This window comes from Argopecten irradians, chromosome 14, assembly GCF_041381155.1.
Source record: "Argopecten irradians isolate NY chromosome 14, Ai_NY, whole genome shotgun sequence".
Lineage (NCBI taxonomy): Eukaryota > Metazoa > Mollusca > Bivalvia > Pectinida > Pectinidae > Argopecten > Argopecten irradians.
Window position 1 is genome coordinate 2,027,947 of NC_091147.1, and position 11,034 is coordinate 2,038,980.

The 11,034-nt window shown below is 30.8% G+C and overlaps 1 long non-coding RNA gene across 1 annotated transcript; it reads right to left on the reverse strand.

The window, feature by feature from the left end:
- Positions 1–3,672: 3,672 nt before the first annotated feature.
- Positions 3,673–5,192, reverse strand: LOC138307889 (uncharacterized). Its single transcript, XR_011206057.1, has 2 exons — positions 5,116–5,192; positions 3,673–4,423 (listed from the first exon to the last, which is right to left on the reverse strand). It is a non-coding gene; the product is annotated as an uncharacterized lncRNA (long non-coding RNA).
- Between the last annotated feature and the right edge of the window lie 5,842 nt (positions 5,193–11,034).

Genomic DNA, 11,034 nt, shown 5'->3' on the forward strand with positions numbered 1-11,034 from the left:
ACCCGTGCATGTCGTGTCCCATACTCCTGCCCATATCCCACATCAGGTCCATGCCCAATCAGTTCCCCAACAGGTGCCTAGTCATATGGGAACTTCGCAGCATGCCCCTGCTCACGTAAGTGCTCCACAACTTGCCCCGGTACATATTGGCACACCACAGCATGTCCCTGCCCGTGTAGAAGTGCCACAGCGTGCTCCAGCACCACAACATGTTCCTCAGGCACAACCTATCCCGGGTCACGCGGCTTTCCACGCTGCTGCTCCTATCCAGGTAGCTGCACCACACCACGCCGAGGAACACATCCCCAAGCCGTTCGGGTTCCGTGATCCTGTCGCTCCAGTTCACCACAAGCCTGAGCCTATGCTTGTTCCACGCCATCTACCCTTTATCAGACCACAGGCCCCCGCTCCAGCCAGAGTTCCAGAGAAACGTCAAAACTCACAGTCCAGCCAGGACCGCCCCATGGCTGTTCCGGAGAGACTGAGCATGGCTCGGCCACAGTTAAAGCCTCACCATTAATGGGTTATAATGGAGACCCGTAAACAACGGAATATATTGTATAGTCCATGTTCTTGTCAAACTAGTTCATATCTCTTATAGGCCTAGAACCGTGTTTGTGCTATCTCACTAAAGTGTCGTGAAATAATATTGGACAAAAACAAAGAACGTGATATCATCTATTTTTGCTATATATTCATACAGAGTGTGTATCCATAACCGTATTTCCACTTTGATTAAGAATTTCCTGAACATAGAAAAATTTGTATAGCTCATTGTTTCTAGGGTTCCTGTCTAGATAAAGTCCAGAGATTCTGTTACTTTTTTTCTCAATCAATATAACGTTAGATGTTACTATGAACCATTGATGACTTTCATGTCAATATTACTGTCCACTTCGATAAGGGAGTAATAAAATGTGTGGACGACAAATTGCTTTGTCTTTTTTTTCGCTATCAAAAACAGGAGCAGACGATTTAGTATTTTTCTTCAGTTACAAAAGTTACTTACTTTACACCATTTTCACAATTGAAAAGTTTGAGCTTCTAATTTCACTTCAAGACAAAAATATTGAAAATAATTATTTGCATCCCGAAAAAATGTCTGTTGCACTATGTTCTACATGGAATGAAGTATTGATTGCGCAGGCACCAAAAGCAAAATAAATAATTTCATATTACTTTTTGTATTAATTAGATATATAAACACGATTAATCACCAATTATTGTTAAATTGATGAATATCGTTTTATGCTCTGTCGGCTGTGGAGCATCATTAAAGCTCTGAATTAGAATTTGAATAAATAATTAATACTAGTAAAAAGCATTGATTAGTATTCTATATTCTATAACGAATCGATGTTGCAATTTTCAAAAGCAGTATTATTCGACTCAATACACGGATGAAAGATTAAAAAAATGTGTTTTACAAACCAGACTATTTACAAACACATTAAATGAATTTGAGGCATTTTGGTTCGATCATACTACAGATTGTACTGAATATCTTCTCATTATGCAAAATATAAATATATTCAACAAAATTTGCAGTAAGAGTATAGCAGTACTTAAATTCGTGTCGCAAATTTACACAGAAATTCAACTTTGACAGAATAATTGACTTTGAAAAAATAACGTGTTTGAATAACGCGGAAATATCGACATATAGGTTAAATGTACTTCCGAGTCCTAGACGAAACATACATTGTACATTGACCTCCAGCTAACAAGTCCGGGTCCAGTGTTATATAGACGGGATACGTGTCACAGATGGATTGAAATGACGTCATAACAACGCTATAATCTAACGTTATGATTACATACATATAGGGCATCAAATTAGTGTTCATTGTTGAAATGTTATGAAATGAGTAAGAAGTTGTTTTTTGTTTCATGCAATGTACCCTAACATGATTGTTTACGGTAAACACACGTTCCTTTTAAGAAGCATTGAATCATTCGCACAATAATTTGGATTATCTCCCTTCACATTTAGTTCTTTCTATTATCTATTTTTGTGATTAATTTCAGAATAGGAGCGTACATGTATAAGTATGGCATATGAAACGCTGCAATATTGAATTCGTACATTTTATATTTTTGTTCTAAAAATAAATATTTGTTCTTAGAAAAAAAATGTCCAATAACATATTAAATTCATATATTAAAAAAAGTAAAGACGTGTTCACAAATATAATTATATGGTCAAAAAATGAATATATAGTCAAAAAAATTATTTTGTAAAAAGAATAAATATATGATCAAAAAATAAATAAATGGTAAAAAAAATAGAAATCTATATGGTCAAAATATATTTTATATATATATATATATTCTTAACCTAAACTTAAAATAATATATTATGTATTCATAAAAATGAATGTATGTTCATAAGAAGCAAATATAAAAATGAGTATACTGTAAGTATACCCTTCCTATAACAAATAAACACATTATACCGTGGATGTCCACTGGCAGTGTACGTTTAGATGTGTACTACTATCACCAATATTACATACCGACAGACGGTAATTAAAACCGCCCACTGTTAGTTATAGTCTGTCTATCCATTGATCAATACACACAGTATTGCTAGGCAATTGTCAACAGAACGGGAAAACAAACGACTGTCGTGGGTAAGATTTAAACTCAGCCCTATTAATAATATTCACGACGTACCAGGGTTAATTTACTCTCGATATGTCCGCACCTGGGCTATGTTTTAACAAACCTGAAGGCATATCAGGGAATAAAAAAGATTTCGTATGCAGAGTAACAGACAGCGATACCAACTTCAAAGCAATACAGTGTTCCGGTACGAGATTCTTTTGATATACATCCTAGGACCAAACTACCTATCTCATCTGTTGTTGCTCACTTTGCCTTCGGTTTGGTTATGACATCGACCAGGGGTGGATATAACGACAGTATCGAGGATGATAAGTAAGCTCCGAATGACTATTATCTCAAATGATATGACCGTGTGATTGCGTTGTAGGCCCAGATTGTTTTCCAAATTGCAGTTCTAACATAAAAAAGATGTCATTTTGTTCTCTTTTTCCACATTTAAAGAGAGAAAGCAACATCTTATGTTTTTAAATTGTTATTTTTCTGTTTGATATATCCAATGACAATCAACATTCTATTATGACAGAGATTTATAGTAAAATTCATTTCAACGAGATATCTTTAATTGTAAAGATCAAGTGTTCGATATCTGAAACATATATTTTCATTGAACGTTGAAAATAATACTGGTTTAAACAATAACTGATATATGTTGTTATGTGTCATGAAAATAAACAATTAAAAGTGATAGGGTAATCTGTACAGTTTAGTTATCTAATCTTTACACAATCCCTTGGAATTTCACATTTCTTTTGGAATTTTTTTTATCGAAGAAATCGCTACGATATATTACATATGTAACATCCAACCAGAAGCGACGGTATTCACAGCGACGACCTGGTTATGAGTTGTAATCCAATGTATCCAATGGGTATACTGTATATGTAAATAAGCGTTTGGTAATGAGGAATTTGTAATAAGCTAGCTACATCTGCTCCTCCATGATTGGGGAAATATAGAACATTTGTTTTTAGATTTTGTAATATTTTATATATTGATGGATAAGATCAAATAATGTTCTGTCGTTACAAAAGATAACAACGTGCATCAGTTTTATGATAGGTAAATTTATTTCAGTATATTATGCCTGGAAACAGTGTAAATGTTACATTTGTCATTTTCTACAATAGACTTAAATAAGTCAGGCGTTACCAATTATAAATAAAACTTACGTAAATCGTTACATAACTTCTACAGAAAGACAAAAATATCAAAGAACCACTTATTGTAATTATTGTAAAATTGTAGCATTTTTTTTTCAGTCGTAGTACGCGGTTCTTCATTTCCAAGGATATTTGGTGTCTGTATGAGGACAACGACAAAACGGCAAGTAAACTGCGTCGGCCGATCTGCTGCATTTGTTTGTTTGTATACCAACGAGGTAAACAAACAACATATACCCCGGTTATAACTCAATGGGACTCATTTACGTACCATGTGATACCCGATAACGTTTGTGCGTGACTATTGTATCTATTGGTGAAGGAATGTCGTCAAATGACGTTATCGCAGGATAACGTCATTTTTCAGCGGGAAGATTACAAAGAGTTACGTTCCATCACCACTGGAGATACTAGTCATGTACAAATGTTAACGAGTATCACGTGGTACGTGAATTAGTCCCAATGATATTATATATAGCGTACGAGTATCACAGTTTGTTGGAGATGACCAATGAAATCCTTCGTTTACATTTTGGTGTATCGTCCTAACTTTGTGCGGCAGTTTGGACAATTGTGGATGACGTCTTTACAGCTGTCCATGAAGAACGGAAATTAAGAAGCAACCAAGAACACCACTGAAAAATTAATAAAAAAGAAAACATTATAGCTCCAAGCTCTCTGTAACTAATGGTTTTCGTGGAAAATATAAATACTAAGGAATAAGGTTTCTCACATAATCTAAGTGTAAGATTAACGGAGCCCAGTTCCACGAATACTTATAATCTAAGAAATTTTTCCGAAGAATTTTTCGTTTTGTTTCAGGAAATATTCTCTATTTCGAATTTTACTTTGATGAACTCTCAACTTGCAAAGGATTGTGCGTGTCTCCTCAGTAAGTGAGCAGAGATATAACTTCGTGATGTTGTGGCAAATGTCTACAGTGTAGCATGTAGAGTAACATAGATTTGAACTTTCAGTGTACATAAGTCCGTTTAATACACGTTTTTGTCTCCTTTTGATTATCTCTGTCCTCTAAACTTTGAGGAATAAGGAATAAACAGGATTTTGTAGGATGTCATGGAGAAGCTTAGAAATTATTTTTAAGTTTAACAGTCATTAACTTAAAATTTTCCATAGATAAGCATTACGGAAATTCTTAAGACCATGAAGGAGAATTCCTTTACACTTCAGATTTTTACCTCAGCTCCTATTGAGTAGGATTTTTAAGTTAAAGAACCCATCACAAGTTGAGGAATTATTGGATGAAATCTCTATGAGAAGTAGAACCAATTATTTCAGACCACCAAGACTAAAGAGAAAGTCTTACCCGAGTAAAGCAATAATAAGACAGCAGACCATCGTATTGACACCGGGCACGAATGTCATAACTGTCACGATATCCTGCTACAGTATATTTGGGCACTGCACATTCTCTGTGGCGTGTCCCGGAAGGACTTGACGATGGGGAGGGACTGTTGGGGTGCGTTCGTTACCACCAACCATACCCGGCTGTCCCACACCTGCTTGCTGCTGCATCTGCATACCTGTAACACACACGTGGCCGACATTTACAAGTATTGTACACGTCCTTATCTAAATGGTGATTAATACATGTAAATCTCGATAATACTATGGGTCAAAGAGAAAAACAGTTTTGATTTTTTTTGTTCCAACAAATTATTATTTTACTGTTTATAATGGTGTCTCATCTGTATTTTATAATGTTAATACAGGTATATGTGAAAACATATCACACTATGCGACAATGAGAAAACATCACATTGCACATTCGTGCACATGTGCGATCATGTTACGTCATCAAAGCTAATCAGAATTGTCAAACATTAAAAAGTCTTTGAATTTATTCAAGATGACAGCACAAGTCAGTATTTTTTCTCTGGGAGCTATCACTTATAGTAAATGTGGATATAATGTGAGAACACTTTAGATAAAAGATAAACGTATCTATTATTACAGTGGGATTGTCAAAGCATGGAGACAAGAGGCGTAGATTTGTCTAAAACATTATCATGTCGCAATGATTTGTCTAATACATTGACACATAGATAATTGTGTTTGTAAGAGAAAACCTTTGTACTATATATACACTTACATGTGAAGGTTTTTGAGAGAAAGACACATTTAAAACTATTAAGTCTTGTACCGTAATACGACTCTTAACACATGTGTTCAACACAAAACAAAGTGATTTACCTCTTTAAAACAACAGTTATTAGATATATATTTACTGAAGTTAATTTTACTATCATATCCAACGACGAAAAACAATGTTTTTATTAGATAAACTATTTAACTGTGAAGTTAAGTTACTATCATTTCCACACGACGTAAAACAAAGTTATTAGATATATATTTACTGAAGTTAAGTTAACGTACTATCATATGCACACGACTTGTAATACAAAGTTATAAGATAAATAAGTTTACTGAAGTTAAGTTACTATCTATTACACGACGTAAAACAAAGTTATTAGATATATATTTACTGAAGTTAAGTTACATATCATATCACACGACGTAAAACAAAGTTATTAGATATATATTTACTGAAGTTAAGTTACTATCATAATCACACGACGTAAAACAAAGTTATTAGATATATATATATTTACTGAAGTTAAGTTACTATCATATCACACGACGTAAAACAAAGTTATTAGATATATATTTACTGAAGTTAAGTTACTATCATATCACACGACGTAAAACAAAGTTATTAGATATATATTTACTGAAGTTAAGTTACTATCCATATCACACGACGTAAAACAAAGTTATTTAGATATATATTTACTGAAGTTAAGTTACTATCATATCACACGACGTAAAACAAAGTTAATAGATATATAATTTAACTGAAAGTTAAGTTACTTCATATTACACACGATCGTAAAACAAAGTTATTAGATATATATTTACTGAAGTTAAGTTACTTATCATATCACACGACGTAAAACAAAGTTATTAGATATATATTTACTGAAGTTTAAGTTACTATCATAATACACTACACAACGTAAAAACAAAGTTATTAGATATATATTTACTGAAGTTAATGTTACTTCATATTACACGTACACGTAAAACAAAGTTATTAGATATAAATTTACTGAAGTTAAGTTACTAATCATATCACACGACGTAAAACAAAGTTATTAGATATATATTTACTGAAGTTAAGTTTACTATCATATCACACGACGTAAAACAAAGTTATTAGATATATATTTACTGAAGTTAAGTTACTATCATATCACACGACGTAAAACAAAGTTATTAGATATATATTTACTGAAGTTAAGTTACTATCATATCACACGACGTAAAACAAAGTTATTAGATATATATTTACTGAAGTTAAGTTACTATCATATCACACGACGTAAAACAAAGTTATTAGATATATATTTACTGAAGTTAAGTTACTATCATATCACACGACGTAAAACAAAGTTATTAGATATATATTTACTGAAGTTAAGTTACTATCATTATCACACGACGTAAAACAAAAGTTATTAGATATATATTTACTGAAGTTAAGTTACTATCATATCACACGACGTAAAACAAAGTTATTTAGATATATATTTACTGAAGTTAAGTTACTATCATATCACACGACGTAAAACAAAGTTATTAGATATATATTTACTGAAGTTAAGTACTATCATATCACAGAGCACACGACGTAAAACAAAGTTATTATATATATATTTACTGAAGTTAAGTTACTATCATATCATCACACGACGTAAAACAAAGTTATTATATATATATTTACTGAAGTTAAGTTACTATCATATCACACGACGAAAAACAAAGTTATTAGATATATATTTACTGAAGTTAAGTTACTATCATATCACACGACGTAAAACAAAGTTATTAGATATATATATTAACTGAAGTGTAAGTTAAGCTATCATATCACACGACGTAAAACAAAGTTATTAGATATATAATCTTTACTGAAGTTAAGTTACTATCATATCACACGCCACTCCCACACGTAAAATGGACTAGGAAAACAAAGTTATTAGATAATATATTTACTGAAGTTAAGTTACTATCCATATCACACGACACGTAAAACAAAGTTATTAGATATATAATTTACTGAAGTTAAGTTACTATCCTATCACACGACGTAAAACAAAGTTATTAGATATCATATTTACTGAAGTTAAGTTTACTATCATATCACACGACGTAAAAACAAAGTTATAAGATATATATTTACTGAAGTTAGTTAAGTTCACGATCAGAACGTACACGACGTAAAACAAAGTTATTTAGATATATATTTACCTAAAATTAAGTTTACTATCATAAATCACACGACGTAAAACAAAGTTATTAGAATATATATTTGAACTGAAGTTAAGTTACTATCATATCACACTACTTTAAACCAAGATATTATAATATAATATTTACTGAAGTTAAGTTTACTATCAATAACACATCGAACGTTAAACAAATATTAGATTAAATATTTACTGAAAGTTAAAGTTTCTAATCATATTACACGACGTAAAACAAATTATTAGATAATAAATTTACTGAAGTATAAGTTTCGAATCATAAAACACGACGTTAAAACAAAGTGTATTAGACATATATTTACTGAAGTATAAGTTTACTAACCTATCACACGACGTAAAACAAAGTTATTAGATATATAATTACTGAAGTTAAGTTACTATCCTATCACATCGATACGTAAAACAAAGTTATATTATTATATATATTAGTTAAGTTACTATCCTGATCATCACACGATGTAAAACAAAGTTATTAGATATATATTTACTGAAGTTAAGTTTACTATCATATTACACGACGTAAAACAAAGTTTATTAGATATATATTTACTGAAGTTAAGTTACTATCATATCACACGACGTAAAACAAAGTTATTAGATATATATTTACTGAAGTTAAGTTACTATCATATCACACGACGTAAAACAAAGTTATTAGATATATATTTACTGAAGTTAAGTTACTATCATATCACACGACGTAAAACAAAGTTATTAGATATATATTTACTGAAGTTAAGTTACTATCATATCACACGACGTAAAACAAAGTTATTAGATATATATTTACTGAAGTTAAGTTACTATCATATCACACGACGTAAAACAAAGTTATTAGATATATATTTACTGAAGTTAAGTTACTATCATATTACACGACGTAAAACAAAGTTATTAGATATATATTTACTGTAGTTAATTACTATCATATTACACACGATGGTAAAAACAAAGATTATTAGATATATATTTACGAAGTTAAGTTACAAACGAAATCACACGAACGTAAAACAAAGTTATTAGATATATATTTACAGAAGTTAAGTTACTGTCATATACACGACGTAAAAACAAAGTTATTAGTTTATATATTTACTGAAGTTAAGTTACTATCATATTACACGACGTAAAAAATAGTTCTTATATATATATTTACCTAAAGTTAATTTACTATCAAATCACACGACGTAAAAACAAAGTTATAGATATATATTTACTGAAGTTAAGTTACTATCATATCACACACGTAAAACAAAGTTATTAGATATATATTTACTGAAGTTTAAATTACTGATCAAATACACACGACGTAAAAACAAAGTTATTAGATAAAATTAATTTACTGAAGTTAAGTTACTATCATATCACACGACGTTAAACAAAGTTATTAGATAATATATTTACAAAAGTTAAATTTACTATCATATCACACTACGTAAAACAAAAAGTTATTAGATATATTTATTTACTGAAGTTAAGTTACTAGTCATATCACACGACGTTAAACAATGTTATATAGATAAATATATTTACCGAAGTTAAAGTTTACTATCATATCACACGACGTAAAACAAGAGTTATTAGATATCTATTTACTGAAGTTAAGTTACTGTCATATTAACACTACTTAAAACAAAAGTTATTAGATATATATTTACTGAAGTTAAGTTACTATCATATTACACGACGTACAAAAAAAAACAAAGTTATTAGATATATATTTACTGAATGTTAAGTTACTATCATATCACACGAACGTTTAAACAAAGTTATTAGATATATATATTTTACTAAAGTTACAGTTACGTATCAAAATCACATAACCACACGGCACGTAAAACAAAGTTATAATAGATATCAAGATTTACTGAAGTTAAGTTTACTATCATATCACACGCCACGTGAAAACAAAGTTATTCGATATATATTTACTGTAGTATAAGTTACTACAATCATATTACACGACGTAAAACAAAGTTATTAGATTATATATTTACTGAAGTTAAGTTTACTATCATAATCACACGACGTTAAACAAAGTTATTTAGATATATATTTTACCGAGAGTTAATTTACTATCATGATCACAACGACGTAAAACAAAGTTATTAGATATATATTTTACTGAAGTTAAAGTTACATAATCATATTATACGACGTAAAAACAAAGTTATTAGATATAATATTTTACTGAAGTTAAGTTTACTAGTCATATTACAGCGACATAAAAACAAAGTTATTAGATATATTATTTAACTGAAAGTTAAGTTATTTATCATATTACAGCGACGTAAAAATAGGTTAATTAGATATATATTTACTGAAGTTAAGTTACTGTCCATATCACACTGACGTAAAACAAAGTTTATTAGATATTATATTTACTGAAGTTAAGTTTACTATCATATACACACGGACGAAAAAACTATAATTATATGATTGTCCTGCAGTGCTGGACTATTCATCACGTCTGTCCTATTACTTTGTTGCTTGGGATCAATGGGAGATTAATGGAATCACAATCCCGGTTATACACTGATTGTGTCGTACAGCCTGTGGCATGTTTATTGTTAAATATTTGTGTTACACGTGTTGTTATAATTACGTCACAACATTGTTATGTATTTGTGTGAAATTGATTCCCTATAGGAAAGGTGTGGTGAGGTAGGGTAGATAGGTATATATGTAGTGTCCTTAGAGTTATACTTGACCACTGTATAACTAGTTTAACGTACCATTACTTGACCACGTTGGTTTATGCGACCACTGCGTACATGTTTATACACTTTACAACTTTACAGTAAGCGGATTGTTTACGGCGTAATTTACTATCAATATTATAAAACATTTTAGTCAGGCCGATTTTTATTTCGAAGTTGACATCGTCGCTCCTGGCG